At 39.7% G+C, this 18,209-nt stretch overlaps 1 non-coding gene across 1 annotated transcript; it reads right to left on the reverse strand.

The window, feature by feature from the left end:
• Positions 1 to 16,071: 16,071 nt before the first annotated feature.
• Positions 16,072 to 16,202, reverse strand: LOC127681948 (small nucleolar RNA SNORA17). The gene has a single exon (XR_007977285.1). It is a non-coding gene; the product is annotated as a small nucleolar RNA SNORA17 (small nucleolar RNA).
• Positions 16,203 to 18,209: the final 2,007 nt, after the last annotated feature.

Here is an 18,209-nt window from a genome sequence, read left to right on the forward strand (position 1 = left end):
TATTGATGCAAAAAAATTGTACCTGGATGACGGAGGGTGAGTCATTTGGAGCAGGTGAATAAATAAAACCAGGACTATGGAACAAAATTCCTGAAGTCTTCTTAAAGGATCTGGTGTTATGTCTTGGCTTAGATGTAGTGTTTTACTTCTAGTTTTTCTAGAAAGGGTAAATTCAAACATTATAGGAGAAACTACTAGGTGATTGTATGTACCAAGTCATCACCATTTCTGGAAGTCAATCATGACAAAAGTTTGAGTGCCTTGAGTACACAGACACCTACAGCAAAAAGAAATTTTTATCTGAAGGCATGGAAAGGTTGCAAGCATTTATTTGAATAATGTTGCAAAAAGTGAGAATTCTTGAAGGTACTTAGGAGATAGTTGAGGGAATCCAAATCAGTGCGTTAATACCCAAGGCTTAGATGTGTTGAAAACATGTCTATTTTTGTCACTGTTCTCATTGCTGTGACTAAAATATTTGACAGATATAACCTGAAGGAGGAGAAATTTGTTGGGATCACATATTCCTAGGGAAACATCTATGATGGAGAAGACATTGTGGCAAGAGATTACAACATAATTTGTTTGCATTTTCGAAGATTCAGAATCAGAAAGAATAGGTCCCAAAGCATAGCCTGATTGAACTCTCAGGGACCTACTTCTGCTAGTCAGAACTCACAACCTTCCAAAGTATTATTTGGGGATCAAATGTTCCAACACATAATCGTGTGAAGGACATTTCAAATTCAAACTGTAACACTTGATATATTCTTGTGGCCCTGGCTTCATAACTTCAGAACCGATAGAGGATATGATGGGACTGTATAAGAACAGTCCTAATTCTGACCTGAACCCCTATTCATTGGTAACATTCAGAAGTTGGCAAGAGGCCAAGCAGTCCTCATAATATGCCTCAGTTTATGTGGCCCTCAATCTTGTTAAAGAAGATATACCTTTCATATACTTGCATAGAACCAAGTTCAAAGACACTAAATCCTAACTCCTACTCTCTTTTCCTAACAACCACTTAAACTGAATCCATGATACTATTTTGAATGATCTTCATTTTAAATTCTTTCTCTGCATTTTCTTTTATATTGGCATTTGTTGTAGCTTGAACATGAAGCGTTCCTGAGAAAGGATCATGTGTTGAAGACTTGATACTGTTGAAAGTGAGACTCAATCATGAGGGCACTGAATCCACCAACAGACAAACCCATTGGTGATTTAAAATATAATGGGCTTTCAGAACAGGGATCCTGTTTGGATCTAAACCTGCACAACCCTTATTTTCTCAGGTGTTTTGTCATCGTGATGAAAGGTGACACATATTCTAATAAGCACTGTGGCTGCCATTTCCTCTTATATGAATATGTATTCTATAAATACATTTTAACATCCCTAACCCCCTTCCCTCTCAAAGTTGCCACTGTGTTTTAAACTCCTTTCTTTTTCCAATTCCAAGAGTATTAAAGATCAAGAAGTACTATATAGTAATGGTACTATATAGTAATTCAATAATGGTAGTCTATACAAGGCTGCTTTGGATGGAAACAGAATTTTTCTTTAAATCTTTGGGTTATATTTTAGAGCACTACCTAAATTCCTATCATTCTCTGTTCTTAAATTATTTTATACCCTAAAGTGTTTTGCTCCATATTTTTTTATAGTTTTTCTATATATGAGATAGTTCTTTGGGAAAATATCTTATACTGACTCTTCTTTCTTCTAGTTATCTCAAATATAATAAAATATTTCATTTTATTCAGGTTGAAGTTGTTGCAAATGAGAAGGGTTATATAATAGTTAACACCTAAAGGAACTTACCCGTGTAGTATTTAATCCATACTTCTTTCCAACGTGGACTATCTTCCTAGTATCTTTGTTTTATTTATAAGAAAAGTGAGGCTCAACAATTTATTAACTTGCCCAAGAGAGTTGGGTAGACAAAATTCAGTTTAAAAAATTAAAGGAAATTTTTAAGTAAATAATTCACAAAGGAAGTGTGATGAATATTTATGATAAATTGTATATCTTTCCCATTTTAGTGAACTGCAACCTGGGAACCCTGGAATATTGTGCTTTGTCTTAAGAATGCCATACTATTCAAGGCTTTAGAAAGTTTCCTTGTAAGTAGCAAGTGAATGAGACCTGAAGGGCTTTTGGCAATAGACAGGGCTTCAGAGAATAGGAATGTGCTTTTCTGCAAGACCCATTTCCACCCCTGAATGCTCCATGCCCTGGATGTGGACCACACACCCCTACGAATTGCAACTGCAGTCAGGAGCATTGGCCTGGTTTAGTGCTTTAATATAGGCATGGAGGCCTTAATGAAAGCCCCTGTGACTGAGCTGTTGCCATGTGATCGTGCAAGCAGGGACTTCAGGAACAGCCTTTGACTGTGTTGCAGAGGAAGCCCACAGTATTCATCCTTAACGCCATCGGTGTAACCATCGTCATGGAACAGTGATTAAAATGTGAACTTTAGAGCCTGATTGCCTAGGGTTTGAATCTCAACGCTATTACTTCCTAGCTATGTATTTATTGTTGGGTGACTTGCTTATGCTTTCTTTTCCTCTAATCAATTGTCTGTAAATGTAACCATTATTTTAAAGCTTAATCAGATTTTTTCTTCGGAATTAATATAGGGTGAAGTAATAACCTTGCCTAGCATGTAATATGCACTCCATAAACATTGCTGAGTGTCATGGTGATCCTAATTACTAGCGCTCTGCCCAAGAATCCTATGATAAAATTGCGGGATGAGGCTACGTATGCCAAGTACTACATTAAAACACAAGAAAACAAGTCCCTTGCCCAGAATGGGACATGGTAACCTCAGCCACTTCCCTCCTCTCCCTTCCCTTGTCTCTAACTCAACCCCAGTTCCCCTTTACTTCTTCCTTTTCCTACCTGAAAATCTTCAGACTAGACTCCCCAATCCAGCATCTTCCATCATTAGTCAGTGACACGTCTAGCAGAGTAGTTTCTCTGCTTCAAGCTAGGGTTCTATCTTACAAAAACCCCTAAGGTCCCCAAATACTCACACTAGATCAGATGAATGCTAGGTGAACACCTTATGGGATCACTTTGTGTTTCTTCCATAAGGGAGGATTTGGTGCCAGGGATGCTGAAACAATAGGGACAGTATTAAAACATACTAATGGCAGTGGCAATTAAGTAACAGCCAGCTCCCAGGATGTGCACTTCGCTATTCAAACGGCACTTTCAATTGGGTGATATCTCCATTTTAAGAGAGAAGAGGTGGGAAGGAAAGGGAGAGGTAGAAGAAGAGGAAGAAGAAGGATAGGGAAAGGGAGAAAGAATGGATTGTCTGTAGATATGACTCAGCCAAGTACAACTTACAGAAAGAACAAAATCTCAAAGTCTGCTGGACATTCCATATTATCTTTTTAATATTTGTCCTAACTGTTCTTAAACTAGGGCCATGTTACATTTTCTGGTGCACTATGCTCAGCATTTGCTGGGCAGTTCCTCAGTATGAAGAATGATACTAAACATCCTGCAGGCTCAATGGACTTCGGCTTTAGCAAGCATATCTGCCAATTCTCAAAGGAGGGCAAAATGTGAGTACTGAAGATATTAAACCATTATCTCCTAATTCTGCCACAGGACGGAGACAAAGTTCAGCCATAGGGTAGCTATGCTTTTAGTTTGGAAACCTCCTGCACCCCTGGTTCATGGATGCTCCTTGTTTCTGCTTGAGCCATAAGTCAATTAACCTCGGGTCAAGCTTGACTGTCCTTCTCAGTTTTCCCTTTCTAGGCACACAGGACAGGAGGATAAGTACTCACCTAGAAATGTACCTGAAGAATGCTGTGTCACTCAGAAATGATGAGCTCAGACAAGTTCCTTTTCATTTCAGACTCCTGCTCAGTATTTTCACCTGAGAATTCCTCAACTAAAAATAAATATTGAATAGTATTTCACACTAAACACATTTTAATAGGTCATTTTGCTTTGTTTTACAAGTTCAGTAATGCATTGCATCCTGATACTTTTTTGCTGAGTTTGATATGTAATTCTCAATATCTCTACCTCTACTAGACTTTTCTGGGCTAAGTTCAAAGCTGTCAAGGGAACTTTTATAATAGTTTTATCAATCATGTTTCTTCTCTGATTTGTCTGGTTTTTCTTCAATTTTAATGTATCTTTGTATATGAAGAGTATCAATCTTGTTTCAAATCTGTGGCAACTGTGTAAACTATAGTGATACCTTACACTGAGCTTTGACATATATGTGTGTGTGTGTGTGTGTGTGTACATATATATATATATATACATGTATACATATATATGTTTTGACATATATATGTATATACACATGGATACATGTATGTATATATTTAGTGTTTATGGGTTTAAGGCAATTGATAATTCTCTTTTCTGCTTCTAACAGTTGTTTTTAAATAATTAGAAAATCTTTTCTACCCGTCAAGGAGCATTTACACACACTACCCTTTTTGTATGTTCTCTTTGTGTGTATATTTTTTCTTCCTCCTTTAATTTCTCTCTCTATAGCTCCTCCCTTGATCCACACATTCATCCATCCATCCTCTTTCTCATTTCTTCAGGACTGACTATTCCTGTTATCAGATGTTCTCCCTCCCTCTCTCTCAGACACTTCCTGTATATCTTTCTCTGTCACTGTGTCTCTTTGTCTCTATTTCTCTCTCTATGAATCTCTATGTGTCTCTATTTCTCTAGTACATGTATGTTTACATATACACATTCATATGTGTGTGTATAAATGGTGTGTGTACAGGTGTATGCATATATGAAGGTCAGAGGTTGTAGCTGGTGATTTTATCTCTTAGTACACACCTTATAATTGGTGCAGGGTCTCTCATTGCCCCTGTGAATCATTTGTTTGACTAGACCTGATAGCTACCAAGTGAACTGCCTGATTCCATCTCTCTAGTTCTAGGATTACAGGCATTCATTAACGTGGCTTTTACATCAAGGCTAGGGATCCAAACACAGATCTTCAAGCCTGAATGACAAGCACTTTGTCAACTAAACAATCTCAAATCAATCCTTAGAACACACAAAAGCCCTTAGTACCACACATCTGTAATCCCATGTAGCAGATCAAGGCACAGCATTCCCTAACTTAAGGGACACAATAAGAGCAGTGCTAAGAGGAAAATTCAAAGCACTAAGTGCATTCATAAAGAAATTGAAGAGATTCTATTAACAACTTAACAGTACATCTGAAAGCGCTAGAGCAAAAAGAAGCAAACTCACCCAATGGGTGAAATCAACCAATGAGAAACAAAGAGAAAGATACAAAGAATAAACAAAAGACAAGAGCTAGTTCTTTGAGAAAAAGAACAAAGTAGATAAACCCTTAGCCAAAAATAACTAAAAGGCACAGAGAAATTAACAAAGTCAGAAAGGAAAAGGGAGACATAACAACGGAAACTGAGGAAATTAAAAGATCATCAGATCTTACTACAAAAGCCTACTATACAAAAATGGGAAATCTAGATGAAATGGTTGATTTTCTAGACATATACTACTTAGGAAAGTTAAATCAAGGTCAGCTAAACTATCTAAACAATCCCATAACCTCTAAGGAAATAGAAGCAGTCATTAAAAGTCTCACAACCAAAGGACCCTGCTATACCACTCCTGGGCATATACCCAGAGGATTCCCCAGCATGCAATAAGGACACATGCTCCACTACATTCATAGCAGCCCTATTTGTAGTAGCCAGAAGCTGGAAAGAATCCAGGTGTCCCTCAACGGAGGAATGGATACAAAAAATAGTGGTATATTTACACAATGGAGTACTATTCAGCCATTAGAAACAATTAATTCATGAAATTCTTAGACAAATGGATGGAACTGGAGAACATCATACTAAGTGAGGCAACCCAGTCTCAAAAGATCAATCATGGTATGCACTCACTGATAAGTAGATATTAGCCTAGAAACTTGGAATACCCAAGGCATAATCCACATATTAAATGATGTCCAAAAAGAACAAAGGAGTGGCCCCTGGTTCTGGAAAGACTCAGTGCAACAGTATAGGGGAATACCAGAACAGGGAAGTGGGAAGGAGTAGATGGAGGAACAGGGGGAGGGAAGAGGGCTTATGGGACTTGCGAGGAGTGGGGATCCAGACAAGGGGAAATCATTTAAAATGTAAATAAAGAATATATCGAATAAAAAAAAGTCTCACAACCATAAAAACCTCCAAGTCCAGATGGGTTTAGTGCAAAATTCTACCAGACATTCAAAAAAGAGCTAACACCAATACTCCTCAAATATTCCACAAAACAGAAGCAGGAAGAACACTACCTAATTCATTCTATAAAGCTACAGTTACTCTGATGCCTAAACCATACAAGGACCCAACAAAGAAAGAGAACTTCACACCAGTTTTGCTAATGAATATCAATGCAAAAATACTTGATAAAATTCTCACAAACTGGATCCAAGAACACATCAAAACCATCATGAAGTAGACTTCATCCCAGGGTCGCAGGGATGATTCAATATAAAGAAATACATCAATGTAATCCACTATATTAAAAAAATTCACAGAAAAAAATCACATGATCATCTCATTAGATAATGAAAAAGTCTTTGACAAAATACAGCACCCGTTCATGATAAAAGTTTTAGATCAGGAATTCAAGGCACATACCTTAATACCATAAAAGCAATATACAGCAAGCCAACAGCCAACATTAAGTTAAATGGAAAAAAACTTGAAGTAACCCCACTGAAATTAGGGTGCCCAATCTCTCCCTATTTATTCAATACAGTACTCAAAGTTCTAGCTAGAGCAATTAGACAACAAAAAAAGGTAAAATGGATACAAATTGGAGAGAACAAAGACAAGATATAACTATTTGTGGATGATTGTGTGTGTGTGTGTGTGTGCAATCCCAAAAGATTCTACCAGAGAACTCCTACAGGTGATAAAATTCAGCAAAGTGGCTAGATATAAAATTAACTCAAACAAAACAGCAGTTTTCCTCTACTCAAAGGACAAATGGTCTGAGAAAGAAATTAGGAAACAGTACCTTTCAAAATAATCACAAATAATATAAAATATATTGATATAACTCTAACCAATCAAGTGAAATATCTGTATGAGAAAAATTTCAAGTCATTGCAGAAAGAAATCAAATAGGACCTCAGAAGATGGAAAGATCGGGCGGCGGCTGCAGCGGCGGCGGCAATGCAGCAGTGGCTGGTCCAGCTGAAGGGCCATCAGCAGTGGAACCAAGGCGACACAGGGTCCAGTTAGGCCCTGCACCCACGACCACTGACCTTCACTGACCAGCCGGGCTACAAGCAGCTGCGGTTTTGCAGTGCCTTTCGCTGCACGGAAGCCACTTTAGAACTCAGCCTCCCGCCAGTCAGGAGAGGCTCACTTCCATCTTGGTTTCGGACTCCAGAGAGATCGGACAGACATCTCTGGGTCCTGCAAGAGGCTAGAGGGGCTTCCTGGCAGCCAGCTGGGAGAAGTTGGTGTGCTCCAGTAAATCCAGAGGGACCCAGCGGGAGCCTTCGGGTGCCTGCTTCGGGATCTGAACAGCCTGGGCAGCAGCACCCTGGCTACAGGCAGTGCAGGAGGTAAGCTGTGCACCAGAGGCCAACTGGGAAGGGGCAGCTTGCACTGGTGAATCCAGCACTGACAAGACAAACTAACACCAGTGAGAACTAGATGGCAAAAGGCAAACGCAGGAACGTCACTAACAGAAATCAAGGCAATATGGCAACATCTGAACCCAATTCTCCTCTACCAACATGTCCTGGATACGCCATCACACCAGTAAAACAAGATTTGGATTTAAAATCACTGGTCATGATGCTGGTACAGGAACACATGAAGGACATACTTAAAGAAATTCAGGAGAAAATGGATCAAAAGTTAGAAGCCCTTGCAAGGGAAACACAAAAATCATTGAAAGAAATCCAGGAGATTACAAACACAAACAATGAGGAAACACAAAAAACACTTAAAGAAATACAGGAGAACTTTGGTCGACAGGCTAAGGTCATGAAAGAGGAAACACAAAAATCTCTTAAAGAATTACAGGAAAGCACAAACAAGCAAGTGAAGGAGCTAAGCAAAACCATCCAGGATCTAAAATCAGAAGTAGAAACAACTAAGAAAACTCAAAGGGAGACAACTTTGGAGATAGAAAGCTTTGGGAAGAAATCAGGGACAGAGATGCAAATATCAACAACAGAATACAAGAGATAGAAGAAAGAATCTCAGATGCTGAAGATTCCATAGAAACCATGGACTCAACAGTTAAAGAAAATGCAAAATGCAAAAAGCTTGTAACCCAAAATATCCAGGAAATCCAGGACACAATGAGAAAACCAAACCTAAGGATTATAGGCATAGATGAGAGTGAAGATTTACAACTTAAAGGGCCAGCAAATATCTTCAATAAAATTATGGAAGAAAACTTCCCTAACCTAAAGAGAGAGATGCCCATGAATATACAAGAAGCCTACAGAACTCCAAACAGACTGGAACAGAACAGAAATACTTCCCATCACATAATAATCAAAATGCCAAATGTTCTAAACAAAGAAAGAATATTAAAGCCAGTAAGAGAAAAAGGCCAAGTAACATATAAAGGAAGACCTATCAGAATCACAGCAGACTTTTCACCTGAGACTATGAAGGCTAGAAGGTCCTGGGCAGATCTCATGCAGACTCTAAGAGAACACAACTGCCAGCCAAAACTACTATATCCAGCAAAACTCTCAATCACCGTAGAGGGAGAAACTAAGATATTTCATGACAAAACCAAGTTTACCCAATATCTATCCACAAACCCAGCCCTACAAAGGATAATAGGAGGAAAACACCAATAATAGGAGGGAAACTTCACCCTGGAAAAAGCAAGATAGTAACCTTTCATCAAACCCAAAAGAAGTTAAGCAATCAAATTTAAAAAATAACGTCAAAAATGATAGGTAGTAACAATCACTATTCCTTAATATCTCTTAACATCAATGGAATTAATGCCCCAATAAAAAGACACAGACTAACTGACTGGATACACAAACAGGACCCTACATTTTGCTGCTTACAGGAAACACACCTCAGGGTCAAAGACAAACACTACCTTAGAGTAAAAGGCTGGAAGACAATTTTACAAGCAAATGGTCTCAGGAAACAAGCTGGAGTAGCCATTTTAATATCAGATAAAATTGACTTTCAACCCAAAGTCATCAAAAGAGACTCTGAGGGACACTTCTTGCTGGTCAAAGGAAAAATACAACAAGAAGAACTCTCAATCCTGAACATCTATGCTCCAAATGCAAGGGCACCCTCTTTCGTAAAAGAAACTTTATTGAAACTCAAAGCACACATTGCACCTAACACAATAATTGTGGGTGACTTCAACACTGCACTTTCCTCAATGGACCGATCAGGAAAACAGAAACTAAACAGGGACACAATGAAATTAATTGAAGCTTTGGACCAATTAGATTTAACAGATATATATAGAACATTCTATCCTAAAGCAAAAGAATATACCTTTTTCTCAGCACCTCATGGTACCTTCTCCAAAATCGACCATATAATTGGTCACAAGACAGACCTCAACAAATATAAGAAGATCAAACTAATCCCATGCCTCCTATCAGATCACTATGGAGTAAAAGTGGTCTTCAATAGCAGCAAAAACAACAGAAAACCCACATACACGTGGAAACTGAACAATATTCTACTCAATGATACCTTGGTCAAGGAAGAAATAAAGAAAGAAATTAAAGACTTTTTAGAACACAATGAAAATGCAAACACAACATACCCAAATCTATGGGACACAATGAAAACAGTGCTAAGAGGAAAACTCATAGCCCTGAGTGCCTCCAAAAAGAAAATGGAGAGAGCATACATCACCAGCTTAATGGCACACCTGAAAGCCCTGGAACAAAAAGAAGCTATTTCACCCAGGAGGAGTAGAAGGCAGGAAATCATCAAACTCAGGGACGAAATCAATCTAGTAGAAACAAAGAGAACCATACAAAAAAATCAACAAAACCAGGAGCCGGTTCTTTGAGAAAATCAAGAAGATATATAAACCCTTAGCCAGACTGACCAAAGGACACAGAGAAAGTATTCAAATTAACAAACTTAGAAATGAAAAGGGAGATATAACAACGGAAATTGAGGAAATCCAAAAAATCATCAGATCCTACTACAAGAGACTACTCAACACAACTGGAGAATCTGGAGGAAATGGACAATTTCCTTGACAGATACCAAATACCAAAATTAAATCAAGACCAACTAGACCATCTAAACAGTCCCATAATGCCTGAAGAAATAGAAGGAGTCATAGAAAGTCTTCCAACCAAAAAAAGCACAGGACCTGATGGTTTCAGTGCAGAATTCTATCAGACCTTCAAAGAAGAGTTAACACCAATACCCTTCAAACTATTCCACAAAATAGAAACAGAAGGAACACTACCCAATTCCTTCTACGAAGCCACAATACGCTGATACCAAAGCCACACAAAGATCCCTCAAAGAAAGAGAACTTCAGACCAATTTCCCTTATGAACATCGATGCAAAAATACTCAATAAAATTCTTGCCAACCGAATCCAAGAACACATCAAAACGATCATATACCATGATCAAGTAGGCTTTATCCCGGGAATGCAGGGTTGGTTCAATATACGGAAATCCATCAATGCAATCCACTACATATACAAACTCAAAGAACAAAACCACATGGCCATTTCATTGGATGCTGAAAAAGCATTTGACAAAATTCAGCATCCTTTCATGCTTAAAGTCTTGGAGAGAACAGGAATTCAAGGCCCATACCTAAACATAGTAAAAGCAATATACAGCAAACCGGTAGCCAGCATCAAACTAAATGGAGAGAAACTTGAAGCAATCCCACTAAAATCAGGGACCAGACAAGGCTGCCCCCTTTTTCCTTATCTTTTCAATATTGTACTTGAGGTACTAGCTCGGGCAATTCGACAACATAAGGAGGTCAAAGGGATACAAATTGGAAAGGAAAAAGTCAAACTATCATTATTTGCAGATGATATGATAGTCTACCTAAGTGACCCAAAAAACTCCACTAGAGAACTCCTACAGCTGATAAGCAACTTCAGCAAAGTGGCAGGTTATAAAATCAACTCAAGCAAATCAGTGGCCTTCCTATACTCAAAGGATAAGCAGGCTGAGAAAGAAATTAGGGACATGACCCCCTTCACAATAGCCACAAACAGTATAAAGTATCTTGGGGTGACTCTTACCAAACATGTGAAAGATCTGTATGACAAGAACTTCAAGACTCTGAAGAAGGAAATGGAAGAAGACCTCAAAAAAATGGGAAAACCTCCCATGCTCATGGATCGGTAGAATCAATATAGTTAAAATGGCCATTTTGCCAAAAGCAATATACAGATTCAATGCAATACCCATCAAAATCCCAACTCAATTCTTCACAGAGTTAGAAAGAGCAATTATCAAATTCATCTGGAACAACAAAAAACCCAGGATAGCTAAAACTATTCTCAGCAACAAAAGAAAATCTGGGGGAATCAGTATACCTGACCTCAAGCAATACTACAGAGCAATAGTGTTAAAAACTGCATGGTATTGGTACAGTGACAGACAGGAGGATCAATGGAACAGGATTGAAGATCCAGAAATGAACCCACACACCTATGGCCACTTGATCCTCGACAAAGAGGCTGAAAACATCCAATGGAAAAAAGATAGCCTTTTCAACAAATGGTGCTGGTTCAACTGGAGGTCAGCATGCAGAAGAATGCGAATTGATCCATCCTTGTCTCCTTGTACTAAGCTCAACTCCAAATGGATCAAGGACCTCCACATAAAGCCAGACACTCTGAAGCTAATAGAAGAGAAACTGGGGAAGACCCTTGAGGACATCGGTACAGGGAGAAAGTTTCTGAACAGAACACCAATAGCGTATGCTCTAAGAGCAAGAATTGACAAATGGGACCTCATAAAATTACAAAGTTTCTGTAAGGCAAAGGACACCATCAAGAGGACAAATCGGCAACCAACAAATTGGGAAAAGATCTTCACCAATCCTACATCAGATAGAGGGCTGATATCCAATATATATAAAGAACTCAAGAAATTAGACTCCAGAAAACCAAACAACCCTATTAAAAAATGGGGTACAGAGTTAAACAAAGAATTCTCACCTGAAGAACTTCGGATGGCGGAGAAGCATCTTAAAAAAATGCTCAACTTCATTAGTCATTAGGGAAATGCAAATCAAAACAACCCTGAGATTTCATCTTACACCAGTCAGAATGGCTAAGATTAAAAATTCAGGAGACAGCATGTGTTGGAGAGGGTGTGGAGAAAGAAGAACACTCCTCCACTGCTGGTGGGGTTGCAAATTGGTACAACCACTCTGGAAATCAGTCTGGCGGTTCCTCTGAAAACTGCGCACCTCACTTCCAGAAGATCCTGCTATACCACTCCTGGGAATATTCCCAGAGGATTCCCCACCATGTAATAAGGATACATGCTCTATTATGTTCATAGCAGCCCTATTTATAATTGCCAGTTGCTGGAAAGAACCCAGGTATCCCTCAACAGAAGAGTGGATGCGAAAAATGTGGTATATCTATACAATGGAGTACTATTCAGCCATTAGAAACATTGAATTCATGAAATTTTTAGGCAAATGGATGGAGCTAGAGAACATCATACTAAGTGAGGTAACCCAGACTCAAAAGGTGAATCATGGTATGCACTCACTAATAAGTGGTTATTAACCTAGAAAACTGGAATACCCAAAACATAATCCACACATCAAATGAGGTACCAGAAGAAAGGAGGAGTAGCCCCTGGTTCTGGAAAGACTCAGTGAAGCAGTATTCGGCAAAACCAGAACGGGGAAGTGGGAAGGGGTGGGTGGGAGGACAGGGGGAGAGAAGGGGGCTTGAGGGACTTTTGGGGAGTAGGGGGCTAGAAAAGGGGAAATCATTTGAAATGTAAATAAATTATATCGAATAAAAAAAATTTAAAAAAAAGACCAAAAGCATGTTTTCTGGAAAAAAAACAAAATAAAATAAAATAAAATAAAGGCAAGAAAAAAAAAGAAGAAGAAGATGGAAAGATCTCCCATGCTCATGGATCAGTAGGATTAACATAATAGAAATGGCTATCTTACCAAAAACAATCTATAGATTCAATGTAATCCCCATCAAAATTCCAAATCAACTCCACATAGTCATGTAAAGAGCATTTCTCAACTTCATATGGAATAACACATATGATTTTTAAACTGTTATTTTGACAAATAGTCAATACATACACTATTCCTTGAATTATTCCTATACCCTTCTCAGTGATTTCCTTTCTTCTCTATATTTTCTAAAGCTTCTTATTTATTTCTAAGATATCACTTTGGGGACATTGTTATTACACAAGTATAATACTTCATTAATTATTATATTCTTATAATTAATATGATATCCTAGCTTATTACTACTTTAATTGCCCCTATAAGTAGGTCGTTTGTGTTATGTTTCACTTATAAAAAGATTATGTATGGTTTATTATATTCTATTTCATCCCCAATCACAAAACAGTATAGATCATTATGCTTTCGTCTGCCTCTATGTAATGCTCTCTTATTTTTTTGCTTCTATAACAAACTACCGCATATTTAAAATCTTAAAGCAGCATAAATTTACTGTCCTTTTTCTTCATATATCATAAATCAAATCCAAGTCTACTAGCTTATTTTGGCATGGTGGAGTATGTCAGTAGGTATCCGAACAGAAGTCTTTGTGTAGTCTACATAGTGAGATTAAAGGGTTATTAAAAATAATAATAATAATAAAAGTCAAGAATACAAGGCCAACCTGAAGCATCTAGTAAGATTTTGTCTAAAATTAAAATAAAATATAAACAAAATCTCAATAGGCTAAAATCAAGGTGCTTCTGAGGCTATTTCTTTCAAGGGATTAGAGTAGTTTAAGAACCTGGACAAGCAATTTACTTCTATGCTCTTTCAAGTGGTGGGCAGAATCCATCTTCATATAACTGAAGCTCTCAGTCACCTGCATGTCTTGATTGGTGGTTCCGTTTCTCCACCATCAAAGCCATCAACAATGATTTAGAACAACCCTGTTCTTTCAGGATGCTGACTTTTCTTGTGGCCACTTTTCTCCTCTGGTGTACTAAATCTCTCTAACTGATTTTCTACTTTTTAGTTCCATTTTTAAGGACACTGGTATGTTTGCAGAGCACATCTGAAAACCCCAAGAGAGAAATAAATGTCACTGGAACCTGTAGTGTGCCACATGTGTCCCACAGTATACCCTTTGGTCTAAGCTTCTTTGTTAGCAAATGTTCACTGCAATGACCTGGTAGAAGGCATCAATGGTGTGCCTATTCAAAGCCCCAGTTCTGGTCCTGAGAAGGGTCTGTGCTGCTCAGCCCACCAGCTTTCCTGCTTTCCTACTTTCATGCCTTCAGGGCCAGCTCATCAGCTCAGCCAGCTCTCCCAAGCATTGGAACCAGTGAGGAACATGGCCAATTCGCCCACTCTCATGGCCCAGGGTCAGTACTCCTTCCTGCCATAGATGTCAAGGGAAGAAAGAGGGGAGGAAAGTGTCTCTCTTATCTATACCATCACCCAACAGACAAGAGGCAGGGCCAGCTCTTCCACACTCAGACCCACACCCTTCACATTCAAGGCCAGCTATATTGTGCTGCGCAGGTGAGGTACGGGGCCTGCTCTCATGAGTTCAGAAGCAGATGAGAAGGCAGTCCAGTTCTCCTGCCCTGATGACCTTAGAGCCATCTATCCTACCTACTGTTGGTGGAAAGGTGCGAAAGGGGGGTAATCTCTCCCTTGGCCTTGTCACCGCAAGGAAAACAAGTGGGAGAGCCAGGTGTCCCATGCTCATGCCCCTGATACTAGGCTCATCTCTAGTATGCTTCCCTGGCAAGGTGCAGGACCCACGGCAGCTGGTGAGGGACAGGGATAGTTCTCCTGTTCTCACGACCCCTGAGCCAGGTATCCCACCTGCAGACCTTTGGGAGGGCTGAGGAGGGAGGAGAATATCTCTTTCCTATCCAAGCCACTACACAGGAGACAAGTGGTTGGAACAGGTTTCCCACATGCTCTCCTTCTCAGGGGCTGGCTCACTCACAACTCCTGTAATGTGGCCTCATTCTCCTGAATCCTGCAGCCGGATAGAGGTGGGATCAACTAACTCTCTTACTTTCCTGCTGTCCTGCTGTCCTGCTGTCCTGCTGTCCTGCTGTCCTGCTGTCCTGTTCTCCTGCTCTCCTGCTCTCCTGCTGTCCTGCTCTCCTGCTCTCCTGCTCTCCTGCTCTCCTGCTCTCCTGCTCTCCTGCTCTCCTGCTCTCCTGCTCTTAGGGCCAGGTCTTCCATGATGCCCAGGTGGAGCCAGTTCTGCACAGCCTTCAAGCATCAACATGTCCCAGACAAAGAACCACACCATGGCCTTTGGTGGTAACAGACCCCTGCTGCTGCAGGACCACAGACTTAGATGTGCCCCTCCCCAGCCATGGCAGCACCAGCCAGGACTCCATTATAGCCTGAGGTGGGATCACCAGCTACTCTCATCAGGCTGGTCCTCACTACACTCAAATCTCCAGCTCTGCCCCTCCTCATTGTGCCCACATCCTTCTGTTTCTTTCTCTCTTTTCCATTTCCTTACCACTTACTTCCTCCCCTTAGGGGTACCAGGGGTTTCTGAATGTCTGGGGTCATCTCAGGAGTGGTCTATCCCACCTCCACCCCACCCCCACCCACAGGTCTTTGTGGCACCAGAATGATGGCTATCTCAGTCTAACTCCCTGTCCAGTGCATATGGAACCAGTCTGGTGGTCATCTGGGACTCACTTTTTGGACTCAGTCCCACCCAGGACCCTCAATCCCGGGCAGGGTTCTTCTATTCTCCAACTTGCTCCCATTTCTGAGAGTGGTCAGGGCTCGAGATGTTAGGACTGGAGCAGTTGATGCCTGCCAGACCAGGTTGGGGGTCATCCCATGCACACTTTTTTCAGGGAATTTTAGGCTATTAATCATTCAGATGTTCAGAGGTCAGAACACTAAGCACAGACTAGCCTTCCTCCTGTCTGCCCCCTACAGATGCATATGTGACACAGCAGCTATACCTGCAACACTTTTATGGGTAGCAAATGCTCAGTTGTATTTGTCTGTTTATTTGTTTCATTCTTGTTTGTTTGATTGATTGTTAAGACGGGATTTATATGTTTAACAGCCCTGGCTGTCCTGGAGTAGTTAAATTGTTGTATGCAATACATTGGAAGGAATCCTTTATGTGTAGCAAACTTAGAGAATGAGAAAAATAACTTGGAAAATTTTCATAACATGAAATTGGCTGTAACTGGCTTTATTTGTCAAAGTATTAAAGTAGACATGAGCTGAAGAAAAACCTTGTTGGTTTGCAAACTGGAATAAAAAGGAACTAGAAAGTCCACAAATTACAGGGCTCATTACTGTTAACATAAATGACTACTCTTATATCCCTACAAAAAAATCCATAATTTAGAAATGTAGTTAAACAGAGCTGATTAAAATTTAGGCATGCAGCTAATATTAAACTAAGAAGATGCCAAGTACCTCTAGTGCTAAATGCTCTAAATGGATTGAAGATGCTTCCTATTGTTTCCATAAGGAAAAAGTACAAGCTTGGTTAATGAAAACTTAGTCTTGTGGTTGGAAGCATTAAATCGATCTCCCTGGTCTGAATGTATGATTTAGGGGGGTATGTTAGAATGTGGAATCTTTAAAGTATAATGTACTTTCTCACCTTGTCTACTTTCAGGCACATGGACAGTCTTGGCTGGTAAGTTTCTACTACATATTTTGACTCATGGTCCTTTTCCAAAGCCAGACACAGCTGTCTACTTTTTCTTCCATTGCTTCGCTCTGACACTGATTCTCTTTCTATTTCCTGTTTCTGCTTTGAAGGGCCCTTGTGATTACATTAGGGCCCACCTGCATCATTCAGGATAAGCTATTTGAAGATCAGCTGACTTGCAAGCACAATTCCATCTGCAAAGCTGTAACTCCTCTTGAGCACAGAATATAACATATTCCTAGCTCTCCAGATTAGGATGTGAGCTTATTAAGGACTATTATTTTTCCTGCCACATGTGCAGTGATTGCTAAAATAAAGTCATCTAACTAAAGCAAAAGCATTGAGGAAGAAACACAAAGAGGTACCTGATGGGCCTAGAATACCACCAGTGAGATCCTGAGAGGAAATGAAAGGAGAAAAGTACCACAGAGATACAGAAGTCAGGAAGCAATAAACACTTCATAAATAAGAGTAGTGTCTCAAGAAGAAAACTGGCAAAAATTTTGTGCATGAAGCTGACCAAAACCAAAGACAGGAATCTAGTGATGTTTTTGAGAGAAATGTATTATCAAATGGCATAAATCTGAATTAAGAGATGGCGACAGGTCAGAATCAAAATCAATGCCAAGCATCAACTATCATTGGAAAGTCTTCAGACTGAGAACCCTGCCTTACCAGCACCAAAGGTGTATACCTTGACATTCATTTCAAATGAAGCTAGAGAGAATTGTACAAGATTCCCCAACTACAAAATCTGGGTGCCTTGAATTCAGAAGCCTCCCTTATAAAAGATTCCTCTCAGAATAGAAGTCTATTAATGACATTTCCTATATGACTTTAAAGTTGGTACAACCCACCCCAAGGACTGCAAAATTCCTTCAATCCATACACATTTCAAAGAAAAAGTCTTCATGAGATTTATTTTCCAAGCTTGATTTCCCACTGACATAAGTGGATGAGAACAGAGTTGATCAGTTTTCTGAGGGTCATCAAAAGCTGTTTCTGTATTTACTGCAAAAGTTTTTAACTCCTGCTATAAGATAGACAAATCGACCCCTGTGTGTGATACAGTGCTTAGGTCTCTCTTGTGAAGGTGAAGACAGGGTAGTGTTGTACCTGAGTGAAACAGAGAAGACTGCTAACCATAGGGACAGACTGTCACAGTCATTAGTACTACTCACTAATAACTCCTACCCATGGAGAAGACACTGCCTCTTAGTATGTTTTCATTTGCGTGGGGCAAGGAAGAAGTTATGATCCTTGAACCATCATTTACAGGTCAGAACACATAATTCCTAATAGGGCAAGTGCTCCTTAAT

The sequence above is a fragment of the Apodemus sylvaticus genome, chromosome 3 (genome assembly GCF_947179515.1).
Source record: "Apodemus sylvaticus chromosome 3, mApoSyl1.1, whole genome shotgun sequence".
In the NCBI taxonomy this organism is placed as follows: Eukaryota; Metazoa; Chordata; class Mammalia; order Rodentia; family Muridae; genus Apodemus; species Apodemus sylvaticus.